Source organism: Dreissena polymorpha, chromosome 9 (genome assembly GCF_020536995.1).
Source record: "Dreissena polymorpha isolate Duluth1 chromosome 9, UMN_Dpol_1.0, whole genome shotgun sequence".
NCBI lineage: Eukaryota > Metazoa > Mollusca > Bivalvia > Myida > Dreissenidae > Dreissena > Dreissena polymorpha.
This window is the reverse complement of record NC_068363.1, coordinates 14,529,512-14,543,028: the sequence shown is the minus strand read 5'-3', so window position 1 is coordinate 14,543,028 and position 13,517 is coordinate 14,529,512.

The window sequence follows — 13,517 nt, the reverse complement described above, 5'->3', positions numbered from 1 at the left end:
AAGAAACGACCGAAAAAAAAAGTTGCAAAAACAGTCGATTTTGATTTGTGTCAAGTTCTTTCTTGCTTTGTACATGACATATCTTTTTTATTGCATAAATCGATTCCGCTTAGAATGGCCTTTAAGAAAAGGTATGGTTATGGGGGTCTCTATGTGCAAAATGTTGCATTTATTTTCGCTCAAAGTTGTCGCTTTTACATTGAATTATATAGGGAAACTATTTAGTGTATTAAGACCTAAACGCAAAACCAGGCCTAGTCACAAAGGAGCTGTATTTACAGAAAATCATCATTTTTTTAGTGGGATATGACGCGTTTTGGCAAATTTCACGGAATAAATGCGTCTGTTTCACGAATTTAAGGAGCATCGTGAGTCTTTAAGAAGAAAATACGTTTTCAGAGGAAAATAAGAAAAAAAGCTTTGAAAGTAATTTTAGTGATCATGAGTCACAACGTAACCAAGACAAGAGTGTTCAAAACGCTATAGCTTCATTAATAATCAAAAGCTATATTTGTTAGTTTTTTATTTTTTTATTTCAGGAAGGACGTCATCAGATACATTAGATATAACCAATGCGGAGATCTGCAGGTCTACAGTCTGCGAAATAAGCGCACGCCCGTTGGCCTGGGCGTGTAAATTATGGCTCGGGCCTATTAAAATTGCCATATCGTACGCCCGTCGGGCCAGTAGAAATTCCGTGAATCAATATTGTTTACATTTTTAAGTGTGATAAACGTCATTATTTTGTGAGTACTTCGCGAAGATTTCCGACAGAACTTCGTTCAACTTCGCCTAAAATACGAGATTTAAACGAGTTGCAATTGACCTTTCGACAGCGAGAGTGAAGCCACGCCCACCGATTTCAAGGGGGGGTCACTCCGCCGAAGTCCGTCATAAAAATGGCTACGCGAATCGGCCGCATAAGTGAACCAAAAAGGCCTCATGGTATACCAGAAAGGCCATACACTAGTTTTTATTATCATTGAATAGTGGTGCTGAATATAATTATCATATCTATTAAATAGTCAAAACTTTTTTATTAGTCTACTTAAAAGCCGTTAAATTTATCATCAAAGTCGGCAAAATTATCGCCAATTATCGCATACAGTATGAATTGTTCGTTAGTCACAATATTTTTCCTTGAGTAATAGATGTTTCAGTTTTTTAATTAAAAGCCGTTAATTTTTGCAACCGATGGCAACATCGCAAATGTGGCACAGGTAAGTAAATTTATTATAATAGAAGACGAAATACGTTTCTATTGAAATCCGATATAACACATTTCTACAATGCGTTTGGTCAAAATGACCCATGCGCATTGTTATAATCGTATAACAAAGTCAAAGTCGTCAAAAAAGTAACATACACAATATATTATTATATATTATTATTTCCTCGAAAACTATCTTCTGCAATGTTTAAAATATAAAAAGTTGAAAGAATTTTCATGTACAAAAAAACTCGCTAATCAGACCGGGTTTTCAAAGGGTCATTCACAGTTTGCGGCATCTGTTTTGATAACGGATTAGTAGAAAGCCCACATATGGTGTAAAATGACACTTATTGGCCCCTATTGATAATTACTTGCGCATTTGAAAATAGTTTCTTAACTTACATTAAATTTGGAAGACTTAAACCGAAAGAAATAAAAAATGTTTTATTCTATGTGATATTATTAAAAATAATAACTGATTGTCTTTATTATTACGATTTCATTAGCATTAAAAAAATCTAGCAAAGTTTATAATGTCTTATTTATTTGCCGACTGCATTAGAATGTCAAATTTATTTAACGTTGGCCACCTTTGAAAAATGGTTTTAAATGTTCCTTTCTAATTTGTCTATATAGAGGATAAACAAGTACAAAGTTATACTCTTTTTTATAACGTGTCCGTTGCAAAACTTACATTTTCTATTTTCGCGTAGTATCTTATTATAACGACTGTGTTTTGCTTTCGGGCGATCGCTTAATATGTTGAGATTAAGCTGTTCGTGTGGACGACCACAAAGACGAATCCAACGTTTGAATTTTTCAAGATTAGTACCCGGTTGAGGGAACGGAAAAAACGTACTTCCATCTTTTAACCGTTCTGGATACCTTGTGTCTGAATAACAAGTGCCATAACAGCACCTTTCAACCATTTTCTTTGTTTAAAACACAGAATTACGTATAAGCTTATGTGTCGGACAACGGCGAGTTTGACGGACAAAATGGCGGATAGTAACGGGCCTAATCTATGCTGTAATCTGATTGGTTAATAAGCCTGTCAATCAATCGGCTGTCGAAAGGTCAATTGGTCCATACATTCAACGGTCATTTTCGAGTCGTAACCCAGACCACGTGGTGAACAATTTAGACTGGTTATTTACTTTTGGCACACGTCATGCTGATGTACGCGGCTTGCATTTCCGGAATAAACATCGTTTTACTTTGTAACCTTGTTTGTGTATTTATTTCCAAAGTTGCAAGTCCCTACGCGCATAAGGCTGCATAATGCTTAAATACGTAGCTGGAGCGAAGCCTGGCAAGAAACTGCCCACAACTGATCGTAAGTCAACAAATGACTATGAAAAATCACGGAAACGTGAATTTCAAGAAAAGTGGTTAAAAATTCAGTAATGAAGGAGAAGCTACTTCTGTAAGACAGAGTTTAATAAGCTACGCTTAAAAACACAGCATAAGAAAAAAGTCAACATGTATGATAAAAGTATGCCATCTATGCCTTCACTTGTCATGTAAACTTCTGGAACATAACTATCAGGTTGCTTGTTTTACAGGATATGGTTTCTGACAAAGAGGATCTCCAGGATTGCAGTGATGATGAGATGAACGAAGAAGTTGTTTATCACATGTTAAAGACTTATAATTAATAAAGGACATAATTACATTGACTTTTTATATTGTGTTGCAATTGTTTTTGCAATAGGCTTTACAGTTAACATACCCTGGATACAATTTTACTTTTAATAAATTATCTGCTATTGATGAAACCCTTTACCAGGGTGTATATTTTAACAAATTTACTTTGGGCTAGTAATATTGCTGCTGGGCTACTTGTCTTTACCATTCCTGTAGCCCGAATGGCTAGTGGATTAAATGAACTATCGTGAAGACTGCGGTCTAACCTCTGGGACAACAGACAGCCGAAAGATGTGGACAAGTTCACTTAAAATCTGGGGCTCTTTACTTGCACAAACAAGGAGCTCTCTCATACTCTTTCCATACAACCAACTCCACAGCGATTCAAATCTGGGCTGTCCAGTCACAGTACCACTGTTGAAAAACCTAAAAGGGACACGATACGTCCCTCTCAGAAAGTAAGGACGTCTGAAATAGAAAGATGTCCGTATGCCAGACATGAACAGGACAAAGACAGTTCCTACAAGAAAGTAAGGACGCATGGAAAGGAAAGGGATACGGCACGTCCTTCACACAAAATACAGATGTCTGAAAGTGACAGAATGCGTCCTTACAAAAAGGCAAGTATGCCAAAATCGAGGACGTCAGATAGAGACCGAATACGTCCCTACGCAAAGGAAAGTATGCCTGAACCAAGATATTCAGAAAGAGACAGAAAACGTTCTTACTCAGAGGTATTTAAGACCAGAACGGATAAGAAACGTCCCACTGACAGAGCCCGGATACAAGAAAAGGAAAGGGCATGCCCCTATGTCAAGGTCAGGACACAAAGAAGGGACAGGAAGCCTTCATACGCCAGAGATACGACGAAAGCTATGGACATAGAAAGTCCCTCCAAAATTTAAAGCAGCTGAATAGGACCTAGAACGTCCCTTTCAAATAAAAGTTGATGCTGCTGCAAGGGACATAGAAAGTCCCTATCAAAAACCCGTTAAAGCAGCTGAATGGGACAAAGCACGTCCCTATGAAAAACTAGATGAAGAAGCTGAAAGGGACAAAGCAGATCCCTATCATAGATCAGTTGAAGCAGATGCAAGGGACATAACATATTACAATTCAATACCAGTTGAAGCAGCTGAAAGGTACATAGCAGGTCCCTATCATAGATCAGTTGAAGCAGGTGCAAGGAACATAACATATTACAATCCAATACCAGTTGAAGCAGCTGCAAAGGACATTACACGTCCTTATCAAAGACCAGTTGAAGCAGCTGAACGGGACAATGGACATCCCTATCAAAGACCAATTGAAGCAGCTGAATGGGACAATGGACATCCCTATCAAAGACCAGTTGAAACAGATGCAAGAGACATAACACATCCCAATCAAAGACCAGTTGAAGCAGCTGAAAAGGACATAGCACGCCCCAATCAAAGGCCAGTTGAAGCAGCTGAAAAGGACATAGCACGTCACTATCAAAGACCAGTTGAAGCAGCTGAAAGAGATATGGTGTCTCCCTATCAAAGACTAGTTGATAAAGCTCAATGGGACATCCCTATCAAAGACCTGTTAATGAAAATGCACGAGACATAGCTCGTCCCTATCAAAGATCAGATGAAGCAGCTGAAAGGGACAAAGCAGGTTCCTATCATAGATCAGTTGAAACAGGTACAAGGGACATAGCAAATCCCTATCAAAGACAAGTTGAAGCAGCTGAATGTGACATGGCTAATCCCCATCAAAGACTAGTTGAAGTAGCTGAATGGAACAAAGCTCATCCCTATCAAAGACCAGTTGAAACAGATGCAAGAAACATTACACATCCCAATCCAAGACCAGTTGAAGCAGCTAAAAGAGACATGGTACCTCCCTATCAAAGACTAGCTGAAACAGCTGAACGGGATGTAGCACGTCCCTATCAAAGACCATTTGAAGAAAATGCAAGGGACATTCCTATCAAAGATATGTTGAAGCTGCTGTAAAGGATATAACCCATCCCTATCAAAGACCAGTTGAAGCAGATGCAAGAAACATAACACATCCTAATCAAAGACCAGTTGAAGCAGCTGCAAAGGACATATCACGTCCCTATCAAAGATCTGTTGAAGCTGCTGTAAAGGAGATAGCACGTCCCTATCAAAGCCCTGTTGTAGCAGCTGAAAGAGACATGGCACCTCCCTATCAAAGACTAATTGAAGCAGCTGAATGGGACGTAGCACGTCCCTATCAAGGACCAGTTGAAGAAAATGCAAGGGACATAACACATTACAATCAAAGACAGTTGAAGCAGCTGCAAAGGACATAGCATGGCCCTATCAAAGATCTGTTGAAGCAGCTAAATAGGGAATAGCTCATCCCTATCAAAGACTAGTTGAAGCCGCTGAATGGGGAATAGCTCATCCCTATCAAAGACCAGTTGAAACAGATGCAAGAGACATAACACATCCCAATCAAAGAACAGTTAAAGCTGCTACAAAGGTCACGTCACTATCAAAGACCAGTTGAAGCAGCTGAAAGAGACATGGTACCTCCCTGTCAAAGACTAGTTGATGAAGTTGAATGGGACATAGCACGTCCCTATCAAAGACCAGTTAAAGAAAATGCAAGAGACATAGCACGTCCCAATCAAAGACCATATGAAGCAGCTGAAAGGGAAATAGCAGGGCCCTTACATAGATCAGTTGAAGCAGGTGCAAGGGACATAACACACAGCAATCCAATACAAGTTGAAGCAGCTGCAAAAAACATAACACGTCCTTATCAAAGATCTGTTGAAGCTGCTGCAATGGACGTAGCACGTCCCTATCAAAGAACAGTTGAAGCAGTTGAATGTGACATTGCACCTCCCTATCAAAGACTATTTGAAGTAGCTGAATGGAACCTAGCTCATACCTCTAAAAGACCTTTTGAAACAGTTGCAAGAGACATAACATATCCCAATCAAAGGCCAGTTGAAGCAGCTGAAAGAGACATGGTACCTCCCTATCAAAGACTAGTTGAAGCAGCTGAATGGGACGTAGCACGTCCCTATCGAAGACCAGTTGAAGAAATTGCAAGGGACATACCACGTCACTATCAAAGACCAGTAGAAGCAGCTGAAAGAGACATGGTACCTCCCTATTACAGACTAGTGGAGGCTGCTGCAAACGACATAGAACGTCCCTACCAAAGATCTGTTGAAGCTGCTGTAAGGGAGATAGCACGTCCTTATCAAAGCCCAGTTGAAGCAGCTGAATGTAACATGGTACCTCCCTATCAAAGACCAGTTGAACAGTGATTTTTTTACCTCTGCCTCCTGCGTCCTAGACGCAAAACAACTGCCGTAGACGCAAAGTTTAAGAATAGGTGCATCCAAAGGATGCATGCTTTTTTCAAGTAACGAGTCCGTCCGAAATCGTTTTTGTTATTATTGCACTTTCCGTTCGGGGTACAATGTAGGTAAACACGGTGTTCCGTCAAAATTGCACCGCTCGTAATAATCGGATAATCAGTTGCTTTGAACCAATGAAATTTGTCGTTAGTTAACTGTCTAGGGGTGAGCGGTGTAGTAGTAAAAATTTACATTGTAAGTGACGTAGCGAATATCGTCTGCAAAAATGGGTCCAAAGCGAAAACACAATAGCGAAGGCCAGCGGATTTTATTCCTTTTTTTTCAAAGCGATTCAAACGCATCTACAACGACAACCAGTACGACCGTTTCCAGCGAAGACCACATAATGAAAATCGTTCTAAAAAGCTAGAAAATAACAGACGGAATGGTAAAAACTGTTTAGCTGGCTTGCCTTTGACGAGTGCACAAATATTTATGTATTGTAAATCATGCACTGATGCTAAAAAGTTAAATGGCATGACAAAAAGTGCACCATGCACAAATTTTCAGCAATCAACTCTAACAAGACATGCTTCTTTACCCGAGCACAAAATGTTTATCGAAGCACCCGTCTTGCAAAAATACCTAAGTGTATGTTTAAATGCCTTGTGCGTGATAACTAGTCAGCATATTTGTAACTGCCAACATTACATGTATGTGTTATGCTCTTCCTTAGCTAATAGACCATTTAAAACCTGGTTACTGCTTCTCATTTGTTATGTTTGTGTTTTTTGTTGCTAAATTCATCAATGGACAATACTTGGGACTCACACTTTCAGTTTGGGACTCACACATTTTTAGTCCAGCGAGTCCCAGGACATATATTTAATTGTAAAAAGATCACTGGTTGAAGCAGCTGATTGGGACAGAGCACGTCTCTATAATAGACAAGTTGAACCAGCTGCAAGGGCCATGGTGAGTCCCTATCACAGACCAGTTGAAGCAGCTGAAAGGGACATAGAACTCCCTTATCAAATACCAGTTGAAGCAGCAGAAATGGACATAGCACTTCCCTATCAAAGACCAGTTGAAGCAGCTGAAATGGACATAGCACGTCCCTATCAAAGACCAGTTAAAGCAGCTCGAAGGGACATAGCGCGTCGCTATCAAACACCAGTTGAAGCAGCTGCAATGAAATAGCACGTATCTATAAAAGACCCGTTGGTGTGCATGGAAGGGACAGAATACGTCGCTCAGATAAAGCAAAATCTCCTGAAAAAGACACTACAGTATACGTCCTGCCACGACTCCTAGAATGGCTACTGAGGTCAGGGATATTAAAGTAAGGCCAAACACTAGTGCCACTGGCAGAAAGTTGCCGCCTCTTAAGACGACTGTGAGTGCGTCAAAGTGGCAACCAACTCGCAAGTCCAGAAGATTGACACTCATTTGCTAACTAGGAATCAAAGGAGAAAAGTTGTTAAATGTATCGTTCCTGGATGTCCTGTGGAACACAAGTATGCCAAACTACATGCATATCGGAATCATATTCCTGAAATATTCAACGAAAATCTTCCAGAAGATGATCAAGTGATTATCCAAACCCGCATCAAGGCGTTGGAACAGGTGATCGCATGGTTTAAGGGGCGTCCCGGTACTTTGGATGATATGCTGGAGTTTGTGAAAACGCAAAATTGTCTTGGAAACACTGAAGTATCGCCAAGGCTGTCAGTGGTGATGAACAAGTTCCGTGGCTGTACTGCTCCACTGGAGAGTGTTATACGGCCTGTGCGCTCGCCTTAACGAAAGTGAGCGGGAGTTTTGGAAAGGGTTTTAGTCTAATTCTCCAAAAAGAACACCAGAGTCCGAAAAACAGTGTTAACGCACTACAACTTTCAATTTGTATGTGAGTTATTATGAAATATTACTTCCCTCCTACGACCAAACCGGAGAGCTGCGCGAGATGGGGTAGGCAGACAATTATCACGAAACGAAGAGGAAATATCTGAATTCTACCTGTATTTAACGAGATTAAACAGTGTTTTTGTAATTGACAAAGGACTTAAGTTGTTCTCTCATAAGAAATACTTTATTTTAGTTTAGTACAATACGGTCACTTCCTAGGCGTAGGGCTTGCTCTTTTGCGACGCGGTTTGAGCGTCTGGTTACCACTTGGGAAACCGTAGTTCAATCCCCCTTTGGAGCTATAGATTTTTCACTTAATATATATATATAATGAAACATTGTTTACATTCTTAAAGTAACATTTTATTTTGATATTGACATTGAAAAAAATAGTTCCGGTGTGTTGGAAAAAAAGACCGCAATTGGGCGGGGAAATTTTCCTTTAATAGCTTTAGTAAAACCTTGTTAACACTCTAGAAGTTACATTAATTGTTCAATCTTCATAAAATTTGGCCAGAACATTTCTTCAAACTGTATCTGAGCTTAGTTTGTAAATGGTTCTGTTCTGGTAAAAAAAAACATGTCCGCCGGGTTATTTGGCAGATTCACTTTTTTCATAAGCAACAGCTTTATCGGCGTAGCTGTCTAAGCCAGCTTTTCACCTTACCTGACCTTTGTAAGTGTCCAATAAAATTTTCCGCGGCTAGATACGAATGAATACACTTCATTTATATCATTGGCTGATATGAGCATAATCCCCCACCATTGGAAACATGACCGCGTCTTTTCAATAAAGCGTGTAACAATGTTTTACTGCGTGTTCAGCATGAACAGTTTTATCTAATGAAAAGGCTTGATGGATAAAACGGTTTTACACCCAACTCTTGACATCATTACAGTATTGTGTGCCCCTTTATATTCAGAGGATTGTCAGCGCAAGAGAGTTTGTACTTAAAGGCTATGTTCTCATATTGAGTAATTACTACCATATTGCTGCCTGTGTGCTAGTATATTTTAGTTCATAAAAGTATCGTTTTTCTTATCCTGATATTCGTTTTGGCCTAACTATTTGTAATTATTTTCGAAACTTAACATAATACATGTAAAAGTATAACGTTTGAAACAAGCCGTCGTTCCAGCAGTGGAATCTTGACCTCACTTTAATGCATTGCATTCCAACCCGCAAGGTATTAGGGTCAGTTCGCGGCCAGTAAACTAGTCGTTATATAATATAGGCGCCTAGGTGAACTGTATTTAGACCAGAAATATGTTAAATTAAGATATTCGGCGACATAAGTTACCTATGATAGGTCAATCATAGATTCATAATGTGTTTTAAAGAATTTTAAGCATGAGCGCGATGATTCACGATACTGTTAATAACCAAATCACATAGCAATACCCGACACACCACTAAAACAAGTTTGTTCGAAGAACGCGCATAGGAATATTTAAAATATGTACGGATACTTTTCCTGTGGCCGGTTGACATGTATGTTTTAATTTCGCATCCATTATTTTGTTTTTCTGTTTTGTATCTATATAGATATATGATAAGCGATATATAATAATGTAAAATAAGCCGCAAAATCTCAGCATAACATCCCGTTCTCCGTGTGATGCAGCTAAAAACTGCATGGAAAAAGACATTCGCTCTTTGATCTCATTTATTAAACTCTTTCACCAAGTCCAACCACAATCAACGCCGTATATCTTTTTAGCTCACCTGATTGCTCAGGTGAGCTTTTGTGACCGGTCTTTGTCCGTCGTCCGTCCGTCCGTTAACATTTGTTCGTAAACACTCTAGAGGGCACATTTCTTTTCCGATCTTCATGAAACTTGGTCAGAAGCTTTGTCCCAATGATATCTCGGTCGAAACTGGGTCATGCCGGGTTAAAAACTAGGTCACTTGGTCATAAAAAAGAAAAAAAAACTTGTAAACACTGTAACATTTCATGCCCAATCTTCATGAATCTTTGTCAAAATGTTTGTCTTAATGATATGTTGGTCGAGTTCAAAAGTGGTTCTGGTCCGTTGAAAAACATGGCCGCCAGTGGGCGGGGCAGTTTTCCTTATTTGACTATAGAGAAACCTTGTAAACACACTAGAAGTCACAAATTTTGCCCAATCATCATGAAATGTGGTCAAAACATTGGTTTTATTGATATCTCGGACGAGTTCGAAAATGGTCCAGATCGGTGAAAAAACATGGCCGCCAGTGGGCGGGGCATTTTTCTCTAAATGTATATAGTGAAAACATGTGAACACTCTAGAAGTCACATTTTTGGCCCAATTTTCATGAAATTTGGTCAGCACATTTGTTTCTTTGATACGAGAGTTGAGTTCAAAGTTTTGCAAAATCATGAAACTTGGTGAAAAGATTGGTTATATATATATTTATATCTTAGATGAGTTCGCAAATGGTCCCGATCGGTAAAAATTTCATGGCCGCCAGGGGGGTGGGGCAGTTTTCCTTATGTGACTAGAGAGAAATCTGGTGATGGAACACTATAGAAGTCACATGTTTTGCCTAATCATCGTGAAACTTAGTAAATACATTGGTTTTATTGATTTCTCGGACAAGTTGGAATATGGCTCAGATCGGTGAAACACTTTTTAGGTCACCTTATTGCTCAGGTGAGGTTTTAGGATTGGTCTTTGTCCGCCGTCCGCCCGTCCACATTTGGTTTGTAAACACTCTAGCATTCACAATTCTCAAGCATTCTTTATGAAAGTTGCTGAAAGATCTCAGTCAAGTTTGATAATGACCAAATCACATAATTAATGCCATAATGATTGCCCTTAGATTGTCCAAATTTTCATTGTATTATACAAAATTCTTGTAAACATTCTAGAGGTCACACTTTTGTTTCAGATTTTATTAATCTTGGTCAAAATATTTATTTTTGTAAGCAAAGTTTGGTGTTTGATAAGGGGGGTCAACTCATAATTTAGGTCACCAGGTCAAATCTTACAAAAACAAAAACACTCCATACGCCAGAGTTTTGGTTCAATAATGATGAAACTTGACCAGGATGTTTTTCTGGACAATATCTAGGTCAAGTTTGACGTTAGGTAAAGATTGAATGAACCAACTCCTCTCAGGTGAGCGAAATAGGGCCATCTTGGCCCTTTTGTTTAAAGATATTTCTTGTTAACACTAAAAGTCACACTTTTAGTCCTTCTTCTTGACACTTGGTCAGAACCTTGTTTTTATGATATTTGGGCTGAGTTTCGAAATCGTTACTGGATAATGGGCAGTGTTCCTTACATGGCCAAAGTGAAACCTTGTTAACACTAGAATTCACATTTACTCCAATCCTCATGGATGTTGTTAAGTAATTTGTTCAAATGAAATCGATGCCGAGTTTGAAACTAGGTCATTTGGGAAAAAATATCATATGGGCAATTAAAGAAAAAGCTTGTTTAATCTAGAAGTCATATTTTTAGTCATGAAAGATTATTATCTTTGTTTCTCGTGTGAACTACTTGGGCCCTCTTGTTAAATTAGTGTTTTGACATGAATTTCGTTTTCTGTCAGAACAATACCTTTCTTATTTTCTTTTGTTTCGAAGAGGTAAACCTTGATTTATACAATATGATATTGAAAATCCCAGTCTCATTCAAATTTGACTTTTAATACAAATTTGATAATTGTAAGTAGTGTTTCTTATTTTACTAAAGAAATATTGTTAAGTGGCATCAACCAAAATTTCCAAATCAAAACTGATGCCATTTCAGCACGGATTGGATTATTTGTGTTGGACATGGAATACCTGTCTAAGGCATATCCGCCATGTAATGTTTGCCCATTACATTACTTAGAATTCTATTCAGTATTTTCTTTCACTTGACTAAGTATTAAACTAAGCCTGTAACGCAACAAAACAGTCAGCTTTTACAAAATATTTCTTAAGAACTGTCGCAGTAGATTTTAGTCTAATACATAGAGTATTTATATGTAATGATACGGTATATAATTACTAAAAGGAAGAAAGATCTTTTACAAAAGATATTCAGCGCATATAAGGAAATTTACGTTTCTTAATATTATATTTAAAACAACTGCCTAATTGGTGTTGTAGATTGTATCACTTGTTAGTCGTATATCCACACCGTGAAATGTTTGTTATGAAGTGCACACAATAGTGTTCGCCCTTACCGAAAAATAGGCCTCCTGCAAACTGTTCTTTCTAATTTGCAGCAAAGTTGCCGAAAAAAATGCTTTCTTGCAAACTTTTACCATGCAAATGAGTTTGCGACAACTTTATATGGTAAAAGTTTGCTGCAAATTTGCCGCAAAGTTCTTGCCATGTTCCTGCAAACTTCATTTGAATATGGGAGTTTGCGGTAACTTTGCTGCAAAGCTCTTGCAGAGTTGCCTCAAAGTTCTTGAAAACTTCATTTGCATACGAGACTTTGCGGTAACCTTGCCGCAAAGTTCTTGCAAAGTTGCTGCAAAGTTCTTGCAAAGTTGCCGCAAAGTTCTTGCAAAGTTGTCACATGGTGAAATTATATGTTCTGTAAATAGAATTTCAAGGATACAAATACATAGCTTTCTTTTGTAAATGTTAGAAATGTCATATGAATGCTTCACCAAACATAAAACTAAAACAGAAAAGTTTTATGGTTGATTGACTATTGTATAATTTTGATTAAGTTACAAACTATATTATATAAAGTTTTTGCTTCACACATTTAAACGATAGCAATAGCTTTCTTATACATGTCACTGAAAAAAAGGTTTAATATTTCGTGGCAGAGTAGTTATTCATAGATAAATTTAAGTATTGGTTACGATGCCATTTCATTTGATCACTGATTGTGCAATTGATTGTTACAACTATGTTGGTTTTGTAAGATAGAGATACGTTTGACTGACTTTATATGTCTTTTATGTGACTTTTTGGCAATCGGTCACTTGCCTTAAATAAAGGACCAACTAATTGTTTTTAATGAAAATTCAATACTGCTCCAGCAGCTGGAGTTTCACTTCTTTATATTACTGCAAAGATAAATTGTTTCATCATGTATTTATTATTTTAAATGTAAATCACCCACCAAAACAGGTATTTAAAACTGTTAAACAATATCATTATATTAAACTTAACATTATAAGAAAAATAATATAAACCTGTTTAATAGTTCAAAGCATTTTCAAAAGAGCCACTTCATAACTCACTGAATTCCTCCTTAACACTTGTTGACACACAAAAGGTTGATTTCCACATTCTACCTAATTGTTTAAGAATGTTCATCAAAGTCGATCAGTATTTTAGGATATTGTTAAAACTTAAACTTTAAAAAGTCCTAACTTTGCTTTCAAACTACATTTCAACCTAGTAACAGGCCCTGCGTGGGTCTATTCATGTTTACACATCCAAATTTGGCTCACAATCTGCAATGAACCTCAGAAGAGATCCCTTCCAGAAACGGAATGTT